The 27,956-nt window shown below is 36.7% G+C and overlaps 1 protein-coding gene and 1 pseudogene across 3 annotated transcripts in view; one reads left to right on the top strand and one right to left on the bottom strand.

Annotated features, from left to right (window-relative positions):
• Positions 1-27,956, top strand: part of PCDH11X (protocadherin 11 X-linked) — a 790,323-nt gene that overhangs the window by 185,945 nt on the left and 576,422 nt on the right. The window lies entirely within an intron of this gene.
• LOC103232311 (non-selective voltage-gated ion channel VDAC1 pseudogene) lies at positions 5,690-6,662 on the bottom strand (annotated as a pseudogene).

Below are 27,956 nucleotides of genomic sequence, written 5' to 3'. Positions count from 1 at the left end.
AAATGCCATATTAATGCTCCACTTTGGTTTTGAGATAACTGCTGGTATTCAATCCATTATTCTTATCTATTAGAATTCCTCTTTTGTCCAGAAATTATTCAACCCTTAGAATCAAGTCTCTGTACTTTCTCATTTATGTTTCCCTCACTCCAAGTCTAAGTAGACAGCATGTCTGCATCCTTTCCTGCCACACTATGGTTGTAGATAATATGTCTATTTAGACATAAATTGCAGGAGTAAGAGGGTTAATTGTATAAAATTATCATAGAGTTGTAATTGAAAATCTCTTTTAAAAAATAAAAAGAAAATCACTTCTAATTACATAGTCATGTTGGCCTCTTGTCATTGCTGTAGCATAATTGTTTATTTTGTGTTTTTGCCTAGGTGCTTAATTCAGCCACTGCCAGCCTCACAAAAATAGATAACTGTACTAATAAATCAGCTTCTGACTAAGACTAGGTAATTTTCTTTATTGCTAGGCCCAAACTATTTTCAATATGTTAAAGAAAGAAACACCCCAAACCACATTGACTTATAACTGTATCTATGCAGAATTTTGTTTCAATGGCAATGTATAAGGGGCAAAGATTTCTCTCTTGCCTTCTCCTTAGCCATGAGTGGATTGAGTCAATGAGCACATGTTAAGCATTTGTAGTGAATATCCTGATTTCCTAGTGCTTCAGAAATAGCAGGAACAGTCAGTCTCACTCACCACTCAAATAGACCTGGAATTTATTTTCTCCTTTTTCTCATTTCTCCATGCCATAATTTATAATGTCATCACCCTTTCTCCTACATATGATCTAAAAAACTGGCAGCTAAACCTAATTCCATCCTAATTCATTCTCGGCCAGCATAGTTTGTTTCCTTTATTAAAAATTTGAATGTAATGCCTGGGGCAGGGTGAGTGTGGTGGGTTCTGCTTTAAATTTGCATGATTTCTGAGGCCTTCAAAAGCATTTGGATTTTTAAACCTTCCTTAGACAGTTGTAATCCAGTCTCCTAATTGTTTTATCCTTCAAGTTGTAAATCCTCCCTGTCCAAATAACCCTCCACCCTTTCCCCAGATTCAGCAATCTAAGAAAACAGTTCTGATCATATAACCCTCCTTTGTAAATCCTATTTGCTTCTCTGTTGCATGAGGGGTAAGATCCAAACTCTTAACATGGAAGATGAGAAGTTTCATCACATGGTTCCAGTCTACTTTTCCCAGTCCCTTCACTTCCACTTTTTGTTAACATCCTGCCTCCACAACAGAGCTGCAGCAGAGCAAGTTATACCTAGTCCCTTTAGCCCGAGTGGTCTTTTGGGTCCCTTTCTTTGGCCTGTGCTTTTCTCTGCCTGTACTCACTTTGACTTTCTCCCTTACCTGGAAAATACTTATTCTTCTACTAAGCCCGAACGTATATAATAATTCCTAGGTGAAGAGTTTCCTGAGTCTCTGGGGAGGTTGATTGTTTTTCTGGGCTACCAATCACACTTTGCACATCTCTTCGTTGTAACACTTACCATCATGTGTTTCAAGATTTATGTGTCCCTGCTTCACTTTGCCGTACAGGAAGCTCTGTGATAAGCATGGTTAGACCAAATTCATTTTTGTATTAACAACACCCAGTAGTGTCTGGCACATAACAGGTGCATAAGGGATGTTTCTTGAATAGGTGAAAGAGGAATCTCCCTATTTCTCCCTACTTATATTCTGTGGGCAGCTGCTATCCCCTTGCTGTCTATCTGATCCTCAATCACTTCCTCTTGTCCACTCAAACTTCCTCATGATATTTTGCTTATTCATCTTACATCTTTACCCTCTGGTTTTTGAGATGGTGATAAAGAAAGGGGCCAGGGCTCAGGGATCTGTGATTGATACTTCTAGACATCGCAGTTTGGTTTGGTGCCACCATCAGTGACAGCAGCTGCTATCATTTTTCTCAGTTTCCAGGATTCTTCCAATATCTCAGGGCATAGCCTAATTCTAGAGCTATCTCTGATGATTTGAGGTATATGGTATGTGTAATTCAGTACCTCATATCTGCATTTATTATTCTATATAAGCCTTCCATAAGGGCATTTTTGTCTGTTTAAAATGTAACAATAAATCAAATACATTGAATTTTCTGTATATCTGAATGCATTGTAAAACTATTTTTAATGGCGTTCGAGATAAAATTCAGACTGAACATATAGTATACTAATGACATCATGTTAATATGCCTGTAACAAACATGAACAGAGTATCAGTTGTGAATAGATAACCACAATAAAATTCAGTAGGTTTGTTCTTGAGAGTGAGGTGTCACAAATTCTGCTATTTGGCAAGATAAGGACTATGAAACTGGCAAAATTAGCCTTCCGGAGTTTAAATTAACCTATAATAATTTCACTGCTTAGGAATATTAAGGTAACTTAATACTTTTGTTAAAGTGTAAATGCAAGACAAGAAAGAGTAATGGCAGCCTGTTTTACTTTTTATATTGTCTTCTTTAATGTATTTCCGCTTCTCCTTCCTGCCTATGCCATTCATATTATATTCTTTTTACCGTGAAAATAGAGCATATAACTTTATGAATAAGGAAACGTAAGCTCAGGGAATCAAAATGCCTTGCTCAAAGACATACAACTAGTTAGTAACAAGGCTGGGACTAAAATTCAGATCCCTTCACTCAAACACTAAGGACCTTAACATTATCATATGCTGTTCCCCTTCATTTGACATTTTTTTCTAATCTTCAGAGTGTGTGCTGTTTTATTTACTGCAAAGAAGAGATGCTGTGTTTCTCTATAAAGTGATTACAAATTTGTTGAGCTACAGTCATCATAGTTGTTCCTACAAATAACTTAAAAGCAAAATATTGAAGTATGCCTCATCTTCACTGCCAATGAAATTATGACCAAATGGTAATTACTGAATAACAAAACAGTCATATAGCAACCAATCCAATTGTTTAATGCTGTTATCTAAAGGCAAACATTTTTAAAAGCAGTGGGTTAATACGATTTTCAAAAATTTGACTCATCAAGCTGTAAATTTCAATAGTCAACAGTTTGAGGATTACATCAAAAACTAGGCAGGCATTAATGAGATTACCAAATGATATCTTATCCTTAAATGCCCCGGTTTAAAATTAGCAAGAATGCGCTTGCTGTCTAATTTCTGAGAAGTAAAAACAGCTTTGGCTGTTTACTCTAAGTTTAGGACAAAACTCAATTGAATGAAAGCAAGAAGTGGAGTAGAAATTTTAGTGTTTTAAAAGCTGACAGCTCTAACCTGAACCAGAGTATTTATGTTATTAAAATAGTCTTGGAATCCTAGGTCAGGCAATTCCATCTTTCTGAACTGCCCTCTACACACTTCTCCACCAGCAATACTCGCACTTCTTTCAAAGCAAAGGCTCTCAAACTGACCCAAAGCAGGAAAGTTTCCTTGACCAATCCATATCACATTTTAATGATTTCTGGACAGTATTCACAGCTCTTTCTAGCTCTGTATCTTTTGATGGATATCTTCGGGAAGTAATTTTAGCAAGTGACAATTTTAAAAAGCTGGAGGGTTCTTTCGTTTTGTTTTGGTTTGGTTTGGTTTTGAGACAGGATCTCGCCCAGGCTGGAGTGCAGTGGCACGAGCTCAAGCAATCCTCCCGCCTCAGCCTTCCCAGTAGCTGGGACTACAGGCGCACACCGGCTAAATTTTGTTGTTGTTTATAGTAGGGACAAGGTCTCACTACGTTGGCCTTACTGGTCTCCAACTCCTGAGCTCAACAGATCATCCCGCTGTGCCCTCCCAAAGTTCTGGGATTACAGGCATGAACCACCGTGCCCAGCCCCAAACTGGAGATTTGTATAGAGCATTTTATGTTGCTTTGATGAAAGATATGCAACACATATCAAATGATAAAACTGCATTACTACTTTTTAAATATTTAAATAGCAGTTGAATTTAGTTAATTTGTTAATTCAGTAAATATCATTGAGTGTCTACTAGTTTTGGAGTTCTGTGTGAGGTTTTGTATATACATATATGCACACAGAATATATATATACACAAACAGTATATATACACACAGTATGTATATATATGCTGTAGGCATATATATACGCACAGTATGTATATATATGCTGTAGGCATATATATATGCACAGTATGTATATATATGCTGTAGGCATATATATATGCACAGTATGTATATATATGCTGTAGGCATATATATATGCACAGTATGTATATATACTGTTTGTGTATATATAGTATGTATATATATAGTATATATGTGTGTATATATACAGTGTGTATATATACAGTATATATATACACACACACATAGTGAGCAAGATTTGTTCCCATTCCTCAAGAAACTCACAGTACATTGACAGTCTTACATTTTGTAAATATTTAATAACTAACTCAAGAGTGCTATGACTGACAGGTTATTTGTGATTTTACCTCCCTCCCCGTTCAATCATTGAATGAAGAATTGAACAAGGAAAAAATGAAGGAGAACCAAGTTCCATCACACTGGTTCCTATCTTAGCTATGTTTTTAATTATTGAAGAAAAATTTGGCTTGTCCTTGCAGCAACTGTATATTCAACAAAGATTTATACTTGTGGTTTCCTAAGTGCTCTGGAAGTCTACAATAATGCAGTATCTGAATTAAAAAAAAAAAAAAAAATGGCTACCTGATAAGTCCCCCACTGCCTGCTGTTGCACAAAATGATTCATTAGAAAAAAAATAATTTGGAATCAGAAATTAATAGGTTATTTTTCTGGATCTACCACTTAACCTTTTATACCACTGGATTAGTCCATTTTCATTGTGCTGATAAAGACATACCCGAGACTGGGCAATTTATAAAAGAAAGAGGTTTATTGGACTTACAGTCCCACATGGCTGATGAGGCCTCACAATCATGGTGGAAGGCAAGGAGGAGCAAGTCACACCTTACGTGGATGGCAGCAGGCAAAAAGAGAGCTTGTGCAGGGCAACTCCTGTTGTTGTTGTTTTCTTTTTTTTAGGTTTCAATATTTTATTCGAGTCTAAGTGATGTTAATTACAGCATTTGAAGGGGAGGCTCTAGTTCCACAGAAAATGGAAGACTCTAAAATGTACCCATTAGACTGCTAAAAAACAAATTGAGTGGTGAGAATATAACAGAAGTCCAATTTAGATTCTGAGTGTTGTCACCATGTGATTACAATCACGCAGACGTTTCCAAGCTTATAGCTGGAGCTCCTGGAAGCTATTTCATACTCTGGTGCAAGGGTTAAAAAACGCAACACAGGAAGAAATAAGTCCTGAATTATTGGCTTCATCACATCCACCCTCTCTACCCCAAAATGGCACAAAAGAGTGACCACACCCTGCAGACCTTTTGGTGTAAAAGAGATAATGATGAACTGGACTGGGAACAGGTCATGAAGATCTATCTAAAAACAGCGAGGCTCTCATCAATTAGGGTTAGGAAGCCAAAGTTCGATTCTCAGGAAATCACAATTTCATTCATTTACTCAACATGAATTTACAAAGTGCCTACATTTTATCAGCTTTCACTCGCAGCCATTTCTAGACAAAAAAAGAAACCTGGCATCTCAAAGTCGCTGCCAAGTTCCCCCAAGTCTACCACTGAAAGGGCCTTTTTTGGAAATGAGTTTCTTCTGTACCTCTGAAAGACTAACATCTTAAAGCTGAATCATCTTTATCCTGGAGGTCTAACATATTTAGCAATACTTGCATCCCAGACATACAACATTAAAAGATACACTAAATTCTGAAGGTAGCTATGCTGCAAAATAGTTTAAAATCAAACAATTGCACAGTATTCATTTTTGCTTGAAATTCCAGTCCCAGGCCAAGCTTGTGGCCACCAGCATTGACGTCCTGGCCATCCAGAAGAGCTGACAGTGTCAGCTGGATACCTGGCTTTAGGACCTGAGTGTATCCTAAACCTATCAGGCTGGAGTTGTTCACTTTAGCAAGAAGCAGGCGTCAGGGTCAATCTAATACTTGACTGCTATTCCGAAGCGCCTGTTACTGTTTCCTGCTGTCCAGGTGAGACTCACAGCAACTTCTTGTTCACCTTCTGGTAAATGAGGCCGCCAAACTCTGTCCTGTCATTCACATCAGCCTGAAGCTGGAATTCATCAGTCTTGTAGCCAACTCAAAGTTGCTCTGGGTCACTCGGAACTTTGCAGTCTCAAAATTTATCTGGTAGCTGGCCAGTCAGCCCTTGTAACCCAGCACCAGAGCACCCCGGATGGAAGGCCCCGCAATGTCGAAATCCATATCGTAGTCCAGGTTAATGTGCTCCTGCTTGTACCCTGTCTTGATTTTAGCATTTTTTCCCCCCAGTGTTGGGTGAGAAGGCTGAATCAAAGGTCAGCTTCAGTCCACACGCAAGCTGATCTTCCACGGTAATCTCGGTGCCTAGTGTATTGTCGGTGTTCCATTTCTCAGTAAACGTCAGGCCCTACTCAGTTCATCTGTACTTGGTTTCCAGACTGCCCGGCATTTTGGTGGTCTCAGTGTTGGCTGAGCCTGAGTTTGTAAATACCTATCCATTCTCATATTTTGTTTTCAAATCAAGCTTTATTAAACCAAATCCATAGCCCTTGGTGAAGACATCCCTGGCAGATTTGCCAAGGTCCGCAAACGTGGGTGGCACAGCCATGTTATGCTCAGAGGTGGTGGCTGCAGGCTAAGTGGCTGTGGCTGGCACTGTGGCGTGGAGGCAGGGAGCAGAACAGAGCCAGCGGCAGGGCCCAACTCCCATTTTAAAAACTATCAGATCTCGTGAGACCCATTGACTGTGGCGAGAACAGCACGGGAAAGATCCACCACCGGCATTCAGTCATCTCCCACCAGTTCCCTGCAACAACATGTGGGAATTATGGGAGCTACAAGATGAGATTTGGGTGGGGATACAGAGCCAAACCATATAAACCACCAATAAAGCCAGTTTAATAAAATGAAGAATATATGTGTATGTGAAAAATACCATATGTTATAATCTGCAGGCAAAAAGTATCATAGAAAATTGCTCATATTTATAGAGATATTTATTATATATGTAGACTGTGTTCTTATTGCATTATTAGCATTTAACGTTACATTTGAAATATTTGTTGAGTTTAATCTGGAAAATCATCCCAATTTATTACTGCATACTTCATACGAAAATTACTTTTCAGTTTTTTTACTACAAAATATACATGTGGATATCTGTAAGTCAATGATGTGCTTCAACCTTAGGATTATTATAGTATCCTTTTCAAATCAGGGGAGACTTTAAAATAAAGTGAAATCCATGTGGCATGACTGTCCTCATTTTTACTTTACCTTATTAAAAGCGTTGTAATAGATTTTTACTCATTAGAATCATATCCCTCTGGAGATTTTCACTTTTTAAATAAATATTCTGCTAGGTTTTAATTTCAACACCTAGATATTTATTCATTTCTACTAGTTTAATCTCTTTAAGAATATGTGTGAACTTTTGTCATAATGTTCTTTGCTTCATTTTGTAAACATTATTTTGGTACTGTTACTTTAATCAAGTTTAAAGATACTTTTTAAAATCTACTTAGTGATTCTTAAAAGTTCCTAGAGTAACACCAGAGCTATTTGTTGTGACTGTTGACTCTTTGCTATGGCAAATTTTGAACTCTGAGCTAATCTTCAGAGATAATTTATCTGTAGGAATCCTCTTCTGCCTGGATTGAACATTCCTCCTAGATAAGTTTTGAGATTACTTCTGCTAAGGCAACCCAGGAGTATTACCTTCTGGGGACCACTTTTTACTTTAATATTTTACTTTAGGTATCCATGGATCATGTGAATAGTATACATTGAGACCATAACCTGTTAAAATGAAAATCTGCATTTATAAATTCCTTTTTCCCCCCTATCCAGACTAACATAGGCATAGTTCCTTGGAATCTCACTGTTCTGATGGCATTTTTAAAAATCCAACATATGTATGCTTCTTCAAAGTCTTGGCTTTGTTCAGGGGATCTCATTTCCAAATTCCCACTTCAAGTGAACCTAAGACCTTAGCCTTGTGCCTTGCATTCTTTCCTTGCAATGGAATCACAGGCCCCTTGGCCTTCTCTGCATTGATTATTCTAGTTATCCATTCTTCCATTCTTTTTTCAAGATTTTTAGTTTATTTGCGCTGGGTATGCAGTTCCTCCTTTAGCTCTGAGAAGTTTGATCGACTGAAGCCTTCTCCTCTCAACTCGTCGAAGTCATTCTCCATCCAGCTTTGATCCGTTGCTGGCTATGAGCTGCGTTCCTTTGGAGGGGGAGATGCGCTCTGATTTTTTGAATTTCCAGCTTTTCTGCCCTGCTTTTTCCCCATCTTTGCGGTTTTATCTGCCTTTGGTCTTTGATGCTGGTGACGTACTGATGGGGTTTTGGTGTGGGTGTCCTTTCTGTTTGTTAGTTTTCCTTCTAACAGTCAGGACCCTCAGCTGTAGGTCTGTTGGAGATTGCTTGAGGTCCACTCCAGACCCATGTTTGCCTGGGTATCAGCAGCAGAGGCTGCAGAAGCTAGAATATTGCTGAACAGCGAGTGCTGCTGTCTGCTTCTTGCTCTGGAAACTTTGTCTCAGGGGTGTACCTCTCCATGTGAGGTGTGAGGTATCATATCGGTCTGCACCTAGTGGAGGGTGTCTCCCAGTTAGGCTACTCAGGGGTCAGGGGCCCACTTGAGCAGGCAGTCAGTCCATTCTCAGATCTCAACCTCCATGCTGGGAGATGCACTGCTCTTTTCAAAGCTGTCAGACAGTTGTCAGACTCCACCCAGAGGTGGAGTCTACAGAGACAGGCAGGCCTCCTTGAGCTGTGGTGGGCTCCACCCAGTTGGAGCTTCCCGGAGGCTTTGTTTACCTACTTAAGCCTCAGCAATGGCAGGTGCCCCTCCCCCAGCCTCGCTGCTGCCTTGCAGTTAGATCTCAGACTGCTGTGCTAGCAGTGAGGGAGGCTCCCTGGCGGTGGGACCCTCTGGGCCAGGTGTGGGATATAATGTCCTGGTGTGCTGTTTGCTAAGATCCTTGGTAAAGCGCAGTATTAGGGTGGGAGTTACCCGATTTTCCAGGTGTTGTGTGTCTCAGCTTCCCTTGGCTAGGAAAAGGGATTCCCTTCCCCCTTGTGTTTCCCAGGTGAGGTGATGCCTCACCCTGCTTCAGCTCTCACTGGTCGGGCTGCACCAGCTGACCAGCACCGATTGTCCGGCACTCCCCAGTGAGATGAACCCGGTACCTCAGTTGAAAATGCAGAAATCACCCGTCTTCTGTGTCGCTCACGCTGGCAGTTGGAGGCTGGAGCTGTTCCTATTCGGCAGGCCATCTTGTTCCTGACCCCCACAGGCCCCTTGGTTTGAGGAACTGTAAGTCCTCCTACAACCTACACACCCGCTACCACAACATCATTGCTAGGGCAGCCTTGATGTCAGGACTTTTTTGTGTTGTTCCTCTAAGGATTGCTTTCCTTTTCTTATGATCTAAGTAATACATGTAAAGGAGTGTTGCTATATTTTCTTCAGCAATTCTATGGGTTTTGTAGCAGGAGAGTTTTCTGGTTATCTGTTTTTCCATATTAACAGAAATGGAAATCTACTAGGTTTTACGTGCTTAAAGTTTAATTTGTCAGGCCTGGTGTGGTGGCTCACGCTTGTAATCCCAGCACTTTGGGGGGCTGAGGCGGGTGGATCACAAGGTCAGGGGTTCGAGACCAGCCTGACCAACATGGTGAAAGCCCGTCTCTACTAAAATACAAAAATTAGCCAGTTGTGGTGGCACATGCCTGTAATCCCAGATACTCAGGAGGCTGAGGAAGGAGAATTGCTTGAGCCTGGCAGTTGGAAGTTGCAGTGAGCTGCGATCGCACCACTGCACTACAGCCTGGGTGACAGAATGAAACTCCGTCTCAAAATAAATAAATAAATAAAAATAAATAAAAAGTTTGATTTGTGACATTCAGGGAAAACCACACTCAAACCCTATTTTTCCCCTGGAAGCTTTGCATTCTTCAAAGAACATTGCCATATTCCAACTGAAATGGAGATTTTGCTGAGATTTTTGTTTGTTTTGCTTATATCTGGACTTAACTTTTAAATACAACTTTCTTGTCTTCTTTCCTGTCTTCCAAACTCATGGAATTACCGTTTCAGAGGGAAAAGGTATGCTTTATAAAACTAGCAGAAATCCACATCTAGCTTGAAATCTACTTCATAGGAAACTTAAATTAATTCAGAATAAAACTAAGCCAAATGCTAAGTTAAATGCTAGTATGGAAAATTGTCTTTTTAAAATGCATCTTTTTTTAAAGAGCTTGAAATGTCTGGTAGAGACGCATAATTCTTTCACGGAAGGGTTTCATGAAGCACAGATGTTTTTCAGCCTCCCACGGGGATATATACCACCACAGTGAGGACAACAGATGCCTCTTCCCTCACTTTCATATCTGGCTTCATTCCTTATGAATCTATTTCTTTTAGTGATTAGCTCAGAGAAGCTTATTTCAGCACAGTTAACCTCAGCCCCTTCTTGAAAGTAGATTTTATGGAATGAGGTAAGGAAGAAATAGAACAACTCATTTAAAAATTCTGGCAGTTTCAACTGCCAATTTTGGGGGGATACCGTTTTAAATTTTACCCACTAAAATAGTAAATATCTAAGAATTCAAAGTAGTTTAGAGAAATAAAGTTAATAAAGATTTAAATTAATTGAATTAGAAATGTGCTGTCTATTAAATTATGTATGAATCAACCATTTTAAAATTCATTCTTTATGTATGTCATTGATACTATGTCAGTGTCAAGATGTAGCAACTGAGCCATATTTATGTGTATATAAGTTTTCTTATGCTGCTGTAACAGGGTATCACAAATTAGTGGCTGAGAACAACACAAATCTATCATTTTATATTTCTGAAGGTTAAAGGCCCAACAGACCTCAGTGGACTAAAATCATGGTGGCAGTAGGTTTGCATTTCCTCTGGAGCCTCCAAGGGAGAAGCCATTTCCTTGCCTTTTCCACCTTCCTTGGCTCATGTCTCTTCCTCTATCCTCAAAGAGACTCTGCATTTCTCTCAACCTTCTTCACCTCATGTCTCCCTTTGACTAGATCTAGGAAATTTCCTTTTTTAAGCACTCATGTGATTAGATTGGGCCCACCTGCCTAACCCAGGTAATTGAGTCTCTCCATCTCAAGGACCTTAACCTTAATCACATCTGCCAAGGTCACTTTTGCTATGTGAGATAGCATCGTCACAGGTTCTGGAATTGGAGCTCAGATATCTCTGGGGGCCATCATTCTGTCTTATCATGTATGTAATTAAAACCTTGCTCTCAGCTGTCTAAAGGTTTGCCTGAGCAAATGAATTGTTCAATTCAATGTATGCAATCAATTCACTCACTAATATCATCATGACAAAAAATTAACTGAAATGTTTTAGATAGACCCAGGCCAAAAATGAAAATTGTCTCCCACAAAAGGAATGATTTAGCATTGTCTTTTTTGAAATGGAGTCTCCCTCTGTCACCCAGGCTGGAGTGCAGTGTCGTGATCTCAAGTCACTGCAATCTCTGCCTCCCGGGTTCAAGGGATTCTCCTGCCTCAGCCTCCCAAGCAGCTGGTATTACAGGTGCCTATCACCATGTCCAGCTAGTTTTTGTATTTTTAGTAGAAATGGGGTTTCACCATGTTGTCCAGGCTGGTCTGGAACTCCTGACCTCAAGTGATCCACCTGCCTCAGTCTCCCAAAGTGCTGGGATTACAGGCATGAGCCACTACACTCAACCCAAGCATATTCCTTCTTAATCAAATGCCATTAAATTGGGTTATATTATTAAACTTAATGAGTGTCTACTGCTTACCTTATGTCTAGATGACAATGGGCAGGTGCTTATTTATTTTAAATCTACTCTTTATTTATATAAAAGCTTTATAATTTCTCAGGTTAGGATTTTTTAAAGTTTGTATTTAATTTATATTACAAATTATTCATACTACCCACTATGAAGATTTTACATTGTATGATGGAAAAATGCTTCATACATAATTTACCTGTACTAAATATTAGGAATTTGAATAAAATGAATATTTATTCATTTTCATTTTAAGAAAAACAACAAGGGAGTCATTAGAAAAAAAGAGAAACAAAATGTTTGAAACAAATATTACCATAAAGTGACTTTTTTTTTTTTTTGCATTTCACAAATGCACAAAATTTGTGTTAAGGTTCATTTTGAAAGACCCAATGGTCTTTCAAAAAAAATGGTCTATTAAAAAACTATTAAAAATTATTTAAAAACTATAAAAAACTCTCACAAAAATAAGTTTATCTGGAGAGAAACCATATCTTATTCATCTTTGTATCTCCCATGATATAATGGCACTTTTGTTGTTTTTCTCATTTATGAGCTGTGAGGATATCAAAGCCAATTCTTTTTAGAAGTTAAAATTTTAAAACCAGAGAAAAATCTTGGAATAGAATATACCACTATTATAGTATTGCTCATCATAAGAACATTCATCGTAAGAACTATGTTCTTTTGGTGAGCAGTACTATAATACATAGCACTATTATTATAATATTAGATTAATTTTCGGTGTGAAGTTGACTGCTTTCTCTTCCCTTTCCTCTCTTCTATTCTCTTTCTCTCCTTTTTCTTTCCCCTCTTTCCATTCCTCTCTTTGAATCTTCTATGTTCTCTTCCTCTGTTTCCCACATCTAGTCCTCCCTTCTCCTCCTCATACTGTAGTATTTCAAAATCTGCTACTAGGAATTGTTCACTTAATATATCTTAAAACATGTGTTGTGGTGACATATATTGTTAACTTAATGTGCCTTCCTCTTTGTTTGCTGAGGGATATGTTGTCTTAATCTTTTTTTCCCCAAAGCATTGCAATTTACTTCTCTCTCTCATACAAATAACCATAAACTAATTATAGTAATCAATTTGCATGCAGTAATTACATTACCTATGATAATTATAATATGTAGCACCTGGACCTGTATTTGTGTTAATGGGAAGAATCAATAAATCTCAAGTGGGCAGAAGTGTGTAGCTGATTATGTGTTCAAGTGATCAGAGATTAGGCAGCATTTGATTAAATGAACTGGTTGGAGATTTTGCAATTACTTTTTATCTGTAAAATAGAAATTATTGATAACAAATCTAGATTAAAACATTCTATTTATTTTATCTTTATAGCTCTGTTGTCATGTTTTGAGGGGATTCACATCATATAGAGAATGATTATACTACTCTCTGTGAATAAGTTCAGCTGTCCAAGGCTACTCATTCCTGGGGTTCCAAGAATTCCATGTACCTTCTAGTATCTCTATGTCAAATATAACAGAATAAAGATGTAAGTTGTATTTACAGAGATAGATAACATATTCACTTTAGAAAAATAGTCAATGTAATTTACTTTTTTCACTATTTTTTTTTCAAATTAATTCATTTGCCATTGTCTTTTAGACCACCCTAATTTGGAGAATAAGTATCAAAGCCTAAGAGATTTACATTAGGACATTTAATTTTTAGTGTCTTGGGCTATAGAGAAACATCTGCATGTTCTCTTTTGAAGCAGTAGAGCAAAACATTAAAATACCACACAATTAAAAGAAGTAAATAACATTTTGAGATTATTTTAATTTTAACTGTAACATACAGAAACATATCTAAGAATGCATGAGAGCAGGTAAACTTGATGAATTAATCAGAGCCAACACTAATAAATTACAGTTGCTTCTCAAAACATAATTGTGGCTGGTCCGATGGTAGTGGGTTATCAGAACTTATTAACATTTAGGTCACAAAAGTTGGCATACAACCTCCCACTGCTAAATTTGACTGACTAAAAAAAAGTAATTGTAATAACATGATTAGAGTCCTTGCCAGAAAGAATACTGGTTCAGATGGGGAAAAACAATACCTAAAGATAATTTTGGATTCACTAAACTTTATTTTAAAATCAGAATCCTTAGTTGCCTTGGGAATTTATCTTAAGTCCCTAAATAGTATCTTTGACATTAAGAAAGTATATTTTATATTGAATTATGAAGTAATTTATATAAAATATACCTGTTGAGAAAGGGCATTATCTGATTTCTTAATGTTATACATTTCTTTTAGAATACAAAAATATGATGGTAAATGTTTATGTGGATCTGTTGGAGGCTCTTTCCACAGTCTCATATGTGAACACTTTCAAAAGTTCCAGAGGCAGATAAAATCATTGTGGTTTTTATGTTCCCACAGCAATTTGTCCACATCTTTTTTACTGCACTTATACTGTACTGTAATTTGTATGTTATATTTATATCTGTCCAGCTATATTTTGAATATCTTGGGGGCAGTAACTATGATGTTCATTTCTATCATCTCTGCCAGTCAGTTGATAAGTGTCTGTGAAACGTATGAATATGTCAGCATTTCTCCCATGTTGCATTATACCTGAACCATAGTAGGCGCTCAGTATTTACCAAATGACTGAAATTGCATTTGAACATTGGAATGACTTGAAAAAACAATAAACATCCCTAAATAGAAGCAGTGTTAACTATCGCTTATCTTCACATTTTTCTAATTGAGGATTTTCCTGTCCCCACCTCAGATTGACCAATAATGCTGTGGTGCTCTATCCAGTCCAAATGGGGATCTGTTTGAATTCAAAATCCAAGAAGTGAAATTTGACCAGTCTGCTATGGCCACCACTCCTGGCTGCCATATAATGCAGTTGTTGAACACTAGTCTTACATACTCTGATAGAGGACACAGACCAGTGCTACCTTGGTATAGTGTAGATCCAGAACTCAATACAATCTCTTAGGGTTCTTCCAAAGGAATGATTATACTACTCAGTGTGAATAAGCTCAGCTGTCCAAGGCTACCCATTCTCGGGCTTCCAAGAATTCACTTCTTGATTCAAATATATATCCATTTCACAGGGTACCAATTGGCTCAAGGAACCCTATATTGGGTTTGGTTTTCTGCATCTATTACCTCATATACCCAGACTCACCATCACCTTCACTATCCAGAAATGTGTTACTAGGGGTTAGGCAGGTTTTCAAACCACAGAGGACCTAAAGAGACCCTGTTTCACTGGACAATGTTTCTCACACATCCTTCAGAGGGAGGCTACCTGCTGTGATACTAGAAGGCCTCAAGAAAGTCCATCCTTCCTGATTCAATGTTGCTTACTCTTCTTAAATAAAAAAAAACTACTGTCATTGGATTCCCAACATTTCTTGTCAAAAAAAAAAAAAAAGAAAGAAAGAAAAAAAAGAAAAGAAAAGAAGCCAAAGGAAACAATGTAGAATGTAAATTTAAGCCCATGCAGGAGGTGGTGGCATGACCCCTACCTACAGTTATGAAAAAAATGGTTGTATATCTAATCAATTTATGAAATTTTGATTTCAAATGCATATTAGCATAGTCAATGTTCTGAGAAGTCCTTACAAAAAAAATAGATCTAACTGTTTTCATGCAGCTTCCTGGATCTGTAGGTTTGTGTTTTGTTTGCCAGATTTGTAAATTTTTCCTCTATTATTTCTTCAGATACCTTTTTAACCCTATCCTCTTTCTTCTCTCCAGAACTCTGAAGAAATGAACATTAGATCTTTTGTTATAATCCTACACAACCTTCAGGCTCTGTTAAATTTTTACAGGTTATTTTCTTTCTATTGTTCAAATGGATTAAATATGATTTTTTTTCAATTTCTTTGATTCTTTCCTCTTCAAAAGATTCTCTGATCTTTTCTTCTCCAGAATGGTCCTCTCTATTCTGGTGTTAAACCCATCCATTGAGTTTTTATTTTTGTTATTGTATTTTTTTATTTTGAATTTCCATTTGACTCTTTTTTAATTGATCCATTATGATTATACAGTTTTATGGGGTACAATTTTATGTTTTGATACATCTATATGTTGCATAATGATCAAATTAGGGTATTTAACATATTTGTCACCTCATACATTTAACATTTGACTCTTATTTATGTGTTTTGTTTTTTCTGGGACTTTCATATCTTTGCAGAAACTTTCTTTTTTTTTTTTTTTTTTTTTCATTTGTTTCAATGTGTTTGTGGTTGCTTGTTGGGTGATTTTTGTGATGGCTGTTTTAAAATTCTTCCCAAATAATTCTAACAATTCTATCATTCTGGTGTTGGTGTTTGTTGCTTGCTTTATCTCTTTTATATGAAGATTTCCCTGCTTTCATGGTATGATGAGTGATTTTCAATTGAAATCTGGACATTTTGAGAATTTTTTAAATTCTCCCTATAAAAACTCCAAATTTTATTTAAATTTTATTTAAATTTTCTGCTTTAGCAGGCCTTATCTGATACCACTCCAGTGAGAAAGGGGGCACTGCCTCGTTATTTCCAGGGATAGTGGAAATACCAAGTTCCCACTCAACTTCTGTTAACACACAGGAGGACTGTTAACACACTACTAAGCCTCTGCTGTTATCTCTAGTAGGGAATGGCACAGTGGCCTCATTACTACTCACTATGTGGCCTCCCTGAACTCTGGGGAGCTAGCCTTACTACTGTTGTGCCCAAGTGAGGGACCTGACTTTTCACTAGGTCTTCTCTGATACCATCTACTCTGGTGGGGAGGAAGAACGGCACCTCCTTACTACTGGGCCTGGCAATAAATTCTGGGTTCTCCATTCAACTTTACACCTGAAAGGGGGAGTTGCTTGTTACTGCTAGCTTAAGATGGGAGCTCTGGCTTTCCACCGTGTCTCCACTGATACATCCTCGGCTGGGAAGAGTAACACTGACTAATTACTATTTTCTGCACAATCTTCTCTGATATCAACCTGAAGCAGGGGCTGGGGGCTAAGGACCCTTGTTATAGTTTGGCAATGGTAGAAGTCTATACCCTCCTCTTGGTTGGTGTGTGTTGGGTGGGGCTACATTTTTTTCCTGTGGTGTTTGGCTGGAGTCAAAAAGTTATCATCTAATATTCTCTCTCTTGGCAAGCTGCCTCTTTCCAGGACCTCTGACTACTGAGAACAGGCTTTTGTGAACACTTTCCTTTTTTTTTTTTTTTTTTTGGCCTGTGTCTCTTGGTGCTTCCAGGTTATTGGCTTTTCCAGTACCCAGTCTGGGATACATAAGGCAAAAAGAAAACCCAGGGAACTCACCATCATGTCTTTCCTAGAGTTCTGAGATCTCTGGCTAATGTCTGGCTTCTCTTCACACTGTGTTTATAGAAATCACTTTCTCTTAGACTTTCCAAGGATTTTTTCTCTTTTTTTGTTAATTCTACTTTTTTTTTTTTTTTTTTTTTAGCCTGTATCTTGGTGTTGGTAATTCTGGATTGATGTTCTCAGGAACTTGGTGTGTTCTTTCAATATGTAGTTTCAATTTTTTTTTTTTAATTTTTTTTTAGTTTGTATTTGTTCAGTTACCTTGTTATTGATTTCTTATGATTGATTATGATTTCAGTGACTCTTATGATTTGTATGTTGAATTGCGTTTACCTGCTTTCAACATGTGACGCTTTTTATTAAATCATTATCATATTTTTTAATTTCTTTCTTTTTTGCTTTTTAAAAAATTTCCTGTGTTTGATTTGTAAGTATCTGTTCTGTTTCTTTATTTTTCTATTCCTTTGAATTTAGAAGGAACATTTTTGAAATTAATTTTTTCTTTTATGTCTATTTGTTTTCTGAGTTGTCACCTCAGTTTTTTTTTTTTTTTTTACAATATCTGACTCTGCTTTATATTGCTCTTTCGTGTCTTCTGTAATTTTCTTAAGGTCTGTCAGCTTATTTTTAAATAGTAAGTATTCATTTTAATCAATTTTTATGAGCTGGAGGGATGCTATTTTGCTCCTTATTTTTTTAATCTTATAGTAACTTATGTGAGATTGTCCTCAATAATATTCCATTTCTCATGCTTATGTATGATTAGGTTTCTTTAACTTCCAGATGAAGGCAAGATACAGGGAAACTCATCAGAGCTGCTTTCACAACTAGCTCTACCTTCACGGACTCCCTTTTCTGCTGTGTTTAAAAAATAAAATAAAATTAAAAAAAAAAAAAAAATGCTGACTTGCCTTCTGAGATGTCATGTTACCCTTCCTCTCCTCTACTTTGCCTGGGCCTTATCTTTTCTTTGTCTTTATCATTCCTATGCTGCTTAATTCTTATTCCAAACCCAGTAGTTTTGTCTTGGCGTAGTGCCTTGCTCTAGAAGGAAGCCCTGGCTTGTCATTTTCAAATGTTTATCAATCTACGCTAGTGTAGTCGCTTCAGTCATAAATGCTGACCCCTTGAACTCACTGACTCTTGGAGGGGGCCAAATCCCCTCAATTTCAGTTGCTTTCTCAACTTTGCCTACTGTGCTTTCCTGTGAACACTTCTTTGATATTTTGGCATTCTTGTGTTTTCAGGTTCAGCCACCCTGTTGTGCCTCTCTGCTCATTTCCCCACAGACCTTTATAACATGCTGGTCTTGTGGCTGTGGGTAATTTTTTTCTCAACCACTTCTGTTTTGAGAATCATGAGAACACCTTGTCACCTAGTGCAGTTGTAAATATTGTCTCCGGTTTTTTGGTTTTGCTGTCCGGTTGCTCTGTTTCTCTTAGGAGATTCTGGAAATTTCAAAGACTGCCATTGCCATCATCTGCCCAGAATCATCTTTTATTACACTTACTTTGCTCACAGCTTGAGAAAGATTATCTTGTTTTGGACTCTCAACAGCCCTATGGGGCAATTATTTTTATTATTTGTATATTTTAGATGAGATAACGGAAGCTAAGGTTAATGCAGTTAATATATGGTGGAGCAAGGACGTAGGTCTGGTAGAGATTAAATCTTACGCTTTTAACTATCAGATATTGTTTCACTACTAGTGTAAATGGTTTGTAGTTTGGGGCAGAGCTTGGGAGCAATAACCTATGTTTTTGAATTAAATGATTTTTCCTTAGGTCCAACATTTAATAAGCACTTACAATATGCTAACTATTGGGTATAGCCTTGGAAATTCAAGAGTGAAAAAAAGTGATGAGATTCTTATTATCAGGAAGCAATAAAAATCATTAAATCAGGAGATGGCATTGGCCACACGGGTTGTACCAATATGCATTTGCATGTATTACTAAACATTTTGAAAACTAGTTTAGATCTGTGTGCAAAGAAGAATGTAACACACCAAGGTGAAATATGTTAAAATTTAGAGTCCTTTCAGATTAACGAGTTTGCAAAATCTGTGTTCTCATTAATTAGTTTCCCAATGTGATGTGTTAACAGTAGACTGGTTTGTATTATATGAAAAGTAATTTTGAACATATATTACCTAGTGCTTTCAGCAGACGAACAGAAATCGGAACAGTATATCCTTTATTAACTTTCTCTTCACCTATAAGGCTGTGTTTTATTTCAAAAAACAGAAAAAAAGCTGCTATGACTATCACTATTTTGAATCATCCTTTTATAGATGAGAAGCTTTAAGTTCAATGAATATTGTACATATTTTTAAAAAATATTAAGCTATGAATTGTGCTAAGATTCATATTAGACTCTTGGCTTTTTTCTCCCCTTCTTTTAGAAAAAGAGTTGGAGGTTAGGGATGCCACTACATTAAAGTTGTGTTTCTGGGAAGTAATAAATTTAGAACTGATGAAATTAGAAAAACCTAATTTTCTCAGGACCTGAAAATCTGCAGGAAGACTGAGAAAACCGCTTAAAAAGGCTGCTTTCGGGAAATCTAAAGAGAGGGACCTGTTAGGGTCTTCTTCCCTTCTCCTTGGCTGCAGCGGTAATGCTTCTTTCTGGTAATTGGCCTGACTTCATTTACACTTACATTTATTATTAATGTCAAGAATAACATTTTCTGCTGCTGTGCTTGTTCCATGTAAACTGATCCTCTACAGCATTTTGCCAATCATTATACAGTGCTTGGTATTATTAAAAGTTTTCTTGGTGAAGGCAGCAGAGGAATAATACAGTATTTTATGTCAATAACAACCTCTTGTTTTTCTTTCTTCCAGCTTTATGAGGTATGATTTAGCAAATAAAAATTGTATAAATTTAAGCTATACAGTGTTATGTTTTGGTACACATATGCATTGTGAGATGATTACCACAATAAAACTAATTAACATATAAATTACATCACATAGTTACCTTTTTGTGTTTGTGGTGAGAACACTTGAGATCTGCTCTCTTAGCAAATGCATTAGGTCTCTAGAATTTATTCCACTTCTAACTGAAAGTTTGTACCCTTTCACCAACTTCTTCCCATTTCCCTCACCCTCCTAGCCCTTGGTAATGACCATTCTGCAATCTGTTTCTGAGTTTGAATTTTTAGATTTCACATTAAGAGAAACAAGGTACTATTTCTCTTTATGTCTCTAGATTATTTCACTTAGTATAATGTCCTCCATGTTCATCAGTGTTGTCACAATTATCAGGATCTCCTTGTTTTTAAGGGCTGAATAATATTCCATTGTATATACACATGACATCTTCTTTATTCATTTACATATTTATGGACACTTAGGTTGTTTCAGTATTTTGGCTATTGTGAATAATGCTGCAAAGAAAATGAGAATGCAGGTATCCCATTAGCATGGTGATTTAATTTCCTTAGGAAATTCCCCAAAAGTGGGATGGCTGAATCATATTGTAGGTCTATTTTCTATTTGTTGAGGAACCTCCACATTGTTTTCCATAATGGCTGTACCAATTTACATCCCCACCCACAGTGTACAAGGATTCCCTTTTCCCCACATCCTTGCTAACAATTGGTATTTTTACTGTTTTTTGTAATAGCCAATCTAACAGGTAATGGAATAATATTTCATCATGGTTTTAATTCGCATTTCCCTAATAATTACTGATGTTGCACACATTTTCATGTACTTGTTACCCATCATTTTTTTGTCTTTGGAAAAATGACTATTCAAGTCTTTTGCACATTGTTCGTTGGATTATTTGGTGTTTTGTAATCTTTTAAAAATATTTAGTTGTATGAGTTAGTTGTATATTTTGGATATTAACCCCTTATCAGATATATGATTTGTAAATATTTCCTCCCATTCTGTGGGTTGCCTTTTCATTTAGTGCTTTCCTTTGCTATGCAGAAACTTTTTAGTTTAATGTAGTTCCAATTGTTTTTCTTTGCATTTGTTGCCTATCCTTTTGGTGTCATGTTAAAAACAAAACAAAACAAAACAAAAAACACACACACATTGCTGAAACAAATGTCAAGGAGCTTTCCTCTGTTTTCTCCTAGGAATTTTATAGTTTCATGAGTTATAATTAAGTCTTAATCAGTTTTGAGCTGATGCTTGTCTGTGGTGTAAGATAAGAGTCTATTTTTCTTCTTTTTGCATATGGATATCCAGTTTTCCCAATGCCACTTATTGAAGAGACTGTGCTTTCCCTATTGTGCATTCTTGGTACCTTTCTTGAAGATTACTTAACTGTCTATGTGTGGGTTTATTAATGGACTCTATTCTGTTCCACTGGCCTATGTGTCTGTCTTTATGCCAGTACCATACTGTTTTAATTACTAGAGCTTTGTACTGTAGTTTGGAATCAAAGAGTGTAATGCCTCCAGCTTTGTTCTTCTTCCTCAAGAGTCTTTTAGCTATTCTGAGTTTTATGTGGCGCCATATGAATTTTAGAGTTCTTTCTGTTCTATTTCCATGAAAAATGCTATTGGGATTTTGATAGGAATTGTATTAAATCTGTACAGCTTTGGATATTATGGACATGGTAACAATATAAATTATTTCAATCCAAGCACATGGGGTATCTATTTATTTGTATTATCTTCTTCTTCTTCTTCTTTTTTGAGATGGAGTTTTGGTGTTGTCACCCAGGCTGGAGTGCAATGGCACAATCTCGCCTCACTGCAACCTCCGCCTCCCACGTTCAAGTGATGATTCTCCCACCTCAGCCTCCCGAGTAGCTGGGATTACAGGTGCCTGCCACCATGCCCAGCTAATTTTTGTATTTTTAGTAGAGACGGGGTTTCTCCATGTTGGCCAGGCTGGTCTTGAACTCCTGACCTCAGGCGATCCACCTGCCTCGGCCTCCCAAAGTGCTGGGATTACAGGCATAAGCCACCATGCCCAGCCCTTCTTCATTTTTAAAAATCAATGCTTTACAGTTTTCAGTGTACAGATATTGTACCTCTGTGGTTAACTTATTCCTAAGTACAGTTGACCTTTAAACAACACAAGTTTGAACCACACAGGTCTACATATACATGGATTTTCTTTCACCTCTGCCAGACCTGAGATAGGAAAACAAACCCCCACCTCTTCCTTCTCCTCTTCAGCCTAATTTATGTGAAGATGATAACAATAAAGAGCTTTATGATAACCCACTTCCACTTAAGGAATAGTAAATGTATTTTCTTTTTTTATGATTCTTTTAATAACATTTTCCTTAATCTAGCTTACTTTATTGTGAGAATATAGCATATAATATACATAACATACAAACTATGTGTTAATCGACTGTTTTTGTTATCATCAAGGCTTACAGTCAACAGTAGGCTATTAGTAGTAAAGATTTTAGAGTGTCAAAGGTCATATGTGGATTTTCAACAGTATGGAAGTTAGTGTCTCTAACCCTCATGTTGCTCAAGGGTCCAACTGTAATTTTTAAAATTTATTGTTAATTGTATTCTCTAGTTACTTTTTTAAATAGTTAGTTGTTAGTATATAAATTCACAACTGTTATTTTTATCTTGATTTTGTGTCTTGCAGCTTTATTGAATTCCTTTATTATTTCTAACAGGTTTTGGTGGATCATTAGGGTTTCTACACAAGGTCATGCCACCTGCAAATACAGAAAATTTTACTACTTTCTTTCTGATTTGGATGTCTTTTTTTCTTGTTTAATTGTTCTGGCCGGGACTTCTAGTACTGTGTTGAACAGAAGTGGCAAAGGAGACATCTTTGCCTTATTCTTTATCTTAGAGGAAAAGTTTCAAATTTTCACTGTTGAATAGGATGTTAGCTATGGGTTTGTCTTATAAGGTTCTTATTATATTATGTTGAGCTATGTTCCTTCTATATCTAATTTATTGAAAGTTTTTAATGATAAAAGTATGTTGAATTTTATCTTTTTTTCTGCAACTATTAAGATGATTATATGTTTGTCTTTCATCCCGTTAATGAGGTGTAACATATTTATTGATTTGTATATGTTTAATCATCTTTGCATTCTAGAAATAAACCCCACTTGATCATGGTGTATGATCTTTTTAATGTGCTGCTGATTTCAGTTTGTTAGCATTTTGTTGAAGATATTTGTATCAATGTTTATCAGACATATTGACTATAATTTTTTTATAATGTCCTTGTTTGGATTTGGTAACAGGGTATTGGTAGTCCCATAAAGTGGTTTTGGAGGTGTTCTCTCCTCTCTTCAGTTTTTAAAAGAGTTCATGAGGGATTGCTTATATTATAATTTTTCTTTAAATATTTGGTAGAATTCACCAGTAAAGCCATCTGTTCCTGGTGTTTTCTTTGTTAGATTTTTGATTACTTATTCAACCTCCTCATGTGTAATTAATCTTTTCAGATTTCCTATTTCTTTTCTCTTTTCTTTTTTGTTTTTGGTCTTGAGACAGAGTCTCATTCTGTCACCTAGGCTGGGGTACAGTGGTGCAATCTTAGCTCACTGCAACCTCTGCCTCCCGGGTTCAAGTGATTCTCCTGCCTCAGCCTCCTGAGTAGCTGGGATTACAGGCTCCCGCCACCATGCCCTGCTGCTAATTTGTGTATTTTTAGAAGAGATGGGGTTTCACCACATTGGCCAGGCTGGGCTTGAACTGCTGACCGCAAGTGATCTACCCACCTCGGCCTCCCAAAGTGCTGTGAATACAGGCATGAGCCACCGCACACGGCAAGATTTTCTATTTCTTCATAATTCTGTCTTGGTAAGTTGTATGTTTCCAGGAATTAATCTGTTTCTTCTAGTTATTCAATTTGTTGGTGAATAATTCTTCATAGTAGCCTCTTAAGATTCTTTGTATCTTTGTGGTATCAGTTGCAATGCCTATTCTTTTAGTTCTGATTTTATTAATTTGAGTCTTCCCTTTTTCTCTTTATCTAAAAGATTGATACAATTTGATAAAATTCAACATACTTTTATCAATTTTGTTTATCTTTGCAAAACAGAGATTTTCTTAGGTTATTGATCTATTTGAGTCTATCATTTTTATTACTGTTTTTTTATCCTATGGTGGTATTTGTTAATTCTACAAATGTCTGAAATAATTTTGCTATATGTGAACTCTAGTCTTAGTCCATCCAGACTAACCATTTCTCTATGATATATTCTACCATGTTGAACATTATATTTATACATTTATTTGTTTATATTTAATTGTCCTTTTATGTAATTTTTTCCTCTCCATCCAAATTATGAGCTCCTATAAGGTGGGGCTCACGTGTTATATTTTCCTATATTATCACTATACTAAATACAGTAGTAAGCATCCAGTACATATTCAGTAAATGATCTATTTCCTGATTGATAGCAGTTTGAATGTTTCTTTTCCTTTTTTTTATTTTTTATTTTATTTTATTTATTTATTTATTTATTTTTTGAGACAGTCTGTCACTCCATCTCCTAGGCTATAGTGCAATGATGCAAACACGGCCCACTGCCACCTCAACTTCCCCGGCTCAAAGGATCCTGTCACCTCAGCCTCTCAGGCATCTGGGATTACAGGCATGCACCACCACGTCCAGCTATTTTTAAATTTTTTTGTAAAGATGGAACCTCACTGTGTTGCCCTGGCTGGTCTCAGACTTCTGGGCTCAAGTCATCCTCCTGTCTCAACCTTCCAAAGTACTGGGATTACAGACGTGAGCCACCATCCCTGGCCTAAATAGTATGTTTCTGTAAAAGAGCAATACAATAACATTTCAGTTAACTGATATGTTGGCAACAAATTTATTTTGGTTAATGGGTTTTCCATTTAACAGTTTTTATCATTTTATTCAGCGCAATTCTTTAAAGTGGATTATCCCCTACCTAGACTGGTGGGATCAACCACCAAAACCTTCAAATATGTGCATTGATATTTGTTTGCACTCTTAATTCTCTTATTTTTTGGAAGACAAGTATGTTTCTCATGAAACTTCAATCAGAGCAATATGTTTGGAAAGAGGCCACATGAAAATGTTCAAAATTGTTACTAAAAATGTTACATAAACAGCATAAACTTAGAAGAAAAAATAAAATATTTACTCTGAAATTTGTATGGTTTAAAATAATAAAGTCAGTAGAGCTTTATAAAAAATGACAGCTTCCTACTTTTTAATTGAAGAATAAAAATATAACACTGGCTACACTAGAAGATGGAGAGACTCAGAGGTAGTCATGGAATCAGATGGCGAGAAGAATGACCCATTTGTAATAACTAATCTCATTGTTGGTGTTTTTTCCAACAATCTAGCATGACATTTTTTTTCATTGTTTCTTCTTTATCCCTAACAAAGCTGTGTGTTCTTGGATTAAGGCTACATGAATAGCTGCATGGCTTGCAGCAGTTCAGAGTAAGCAGGTATAAAGGGACAGGTTTAAAATAGGAGTCTAATTTTTAAAATAGAAATATAACATTGGCTGTAGTTGTCTTAGCTGACAAAGTAAGTCTAGGTTAATGACTGAAGAAATGGTGTTTCACTCTATATGGGGTGTTTAAAAACATGAATCAACTGGCAGGCAAACAGATTCTACTCTCACCAGGTAAGAAAGTAATGATTATATATGACCAGGGCTGGATCATACAAAGGCTACTATGAAGTTATACTCCTTAATTAAAGTAATTAATGAATATTATTATGACTTTAGTGTAAATTGAAAATTATGCCTGAAGATATCAAACAGACCATATTTGAGTCCAACTCTTTAGTGTTTCTGAATTTATATTAATTCCTTTGTTCCATTTTAACATACGGATGTGCCAAGGTGACAATGGACTGGGTTCTGGTTGACTGAAGTATTACAGCATACAATCAAATAAAATAGTATTTAATATATTACATAGTTAGTTTCTATTATATTTAAAGTTATACCTAAGTACATTCTTATTTCTTTTTAAAAAATTATTTTTTTGTGGGTACATAATGAGTGTATATATTTATGGGCTACATGAGATTTTTTGATACAGGCATGCAAGGTGAAATAAGGATGTCATGGAGAGGAGAGTATCCATTCCCTCAAGCACTTATCCTTCAAGTTACAAACAATCCAATTAAACATTTTCAGTTATTTTAAAATATACAATTAAGTTACGATTGACTATGGTTACCATATTGTGCTACCAATTAGTAGTCTTGTTTATTCTTTCTAAGTATATTTTTACCCATTAAACATTTCGCCCTCACCCAAGCCCCCCCCCATTACCCTTCCTAGTCTCAGGTAATCATTCTTCTACTCTGTATGCCCATGAGTTCAATTACTTTGATTTTTAGATTGCACAAGTAACCGAGACTATGCCATGTTTGTCTTTGTGTGCTTGGTTTATTCCACTTAACATAATGATCACAAGTTCCATCCGTGTTGTTGCAAATCACTGGATTTCTTTCTTATTGATGTCTGAATAATACTCCATTGTGTATACCTATGACATTTTTTGAATCCATTTGTCTATTGATGGACACATAGGTTGCATTCAAATCCTGGCTATTGTGACCAGTGGCTGCAATACACATAAGAGTGCAGAAATCTTGTTGATATACTGATTTCCTTTCTTTTGGGTATATACCCAGCAGTAGGATTGTAAGATCATATGATAGCTCAATTTTTAGTTTTTTGAGGAATCTCCAAACTATTCTCCATGGTGATTGTACTAATTTCCAATCCCAACAACTGTATATAAGGGTTCTTTTTTCTCCACATCTTCCCCAGCATTTGTTGTTGCTTGTGTTTTGGATATAAGACATTTTAACTGAGGTGAGATGATATCTTATTGTAGTTTTGATTTGCATTTCTCTGATGATCATTGATGTTGAGCACCTTCTCATATGCCTGTTTGAGAAATGTCTATTCAAATCTTTTGCTCATTTTTTGATTGGATTATTAGATTTTCTTCCTACAGAGTTGTTTGAGCTATTTATTTATTTATTTATTTGAGACAGAGTTTTGCTCTTGTTGCCCAGGCTGGAGTGCAATGGCACGATCTCAGCTCACTGCAACCTCTGCCTCCCGGGTTCAAGCGATTCTCCTGCCTCAGCCTCCCAAGTAGCTGGGATTACAGGCATGCACCACCACGCCCAGCTAATTTTGTATTTTTAGTAGAGATGGGATTTCTCCATGTTGGTCAGGCTGGTCTTGAACTCCCAACCTCAGGTGTTCCACCCGCCTTGGCCTCCCAAACTGCTGGGATTACAGGTGTGAGCCATTGCACCCGGCCCTGTTTGAGCTCTTTATATGCTGTGATTATTAATCTCTTGTCAGATGAGTAGCTTACAAATATTTTCTCCCATTCTGTGAGTTATCAATTCCCTTTTCTTTTATTGTATCTTTTGTTGTGAAGAAATTTTTTAACTTGATGTTATACCACTTGTTTATTTTTTTTCTTTGGTTGCCTGTGCTTATTGTCTATTGCTGAAGAATTATTTGCTCAGACCTATATCCTGGAGATTTTCCCAATGTTTTCTTGTAATACCCTTCAACTTTGGGATCTTAGAGTTAAGTCTTTAATCCATTTTCATTTGATTTTTGTATACAGCAAGAGATAGAGGTTTAGTTTCATTCTTCTGAATATAGGGATCCAGTTTTCCCAGCACCATTTATTGAAGAAACTGGCTTTTCCCCGTGGTATGTTCTTGGCACCTTGTCAACAATGAATTCACTGTAGGGGTGTGGATTTCTTTCTGGGTTCTCTATTCTGTTCCATTGGTCTACGTGTCTGTTTTCATGTGAGTTCCAGCTGTTTTGGTTACTATAGCTTTGTAGTA

This window comes from Chlorocebus sabaeus, chromosome X (genome assembly GCF_047675955.1).
Source record: "Chlorocebus sabaeus isolate Y175 chromosome X, mChlSab1.0.hap1, whole genome shotgun sequence".
In the NCBI taxonomy this organism is placed as follows: domain Eukaryota; kingdom Metazoa; phylum Chordata; class Mammalia; order Primates; family Cercopithecidae; genus Chlorocebus; species Chlorocebus sabaeus.
Note: the sequence above shows the minus strand (reverse complement) of the source record. Positions and strands in the feature narration are given on the sequence as shown.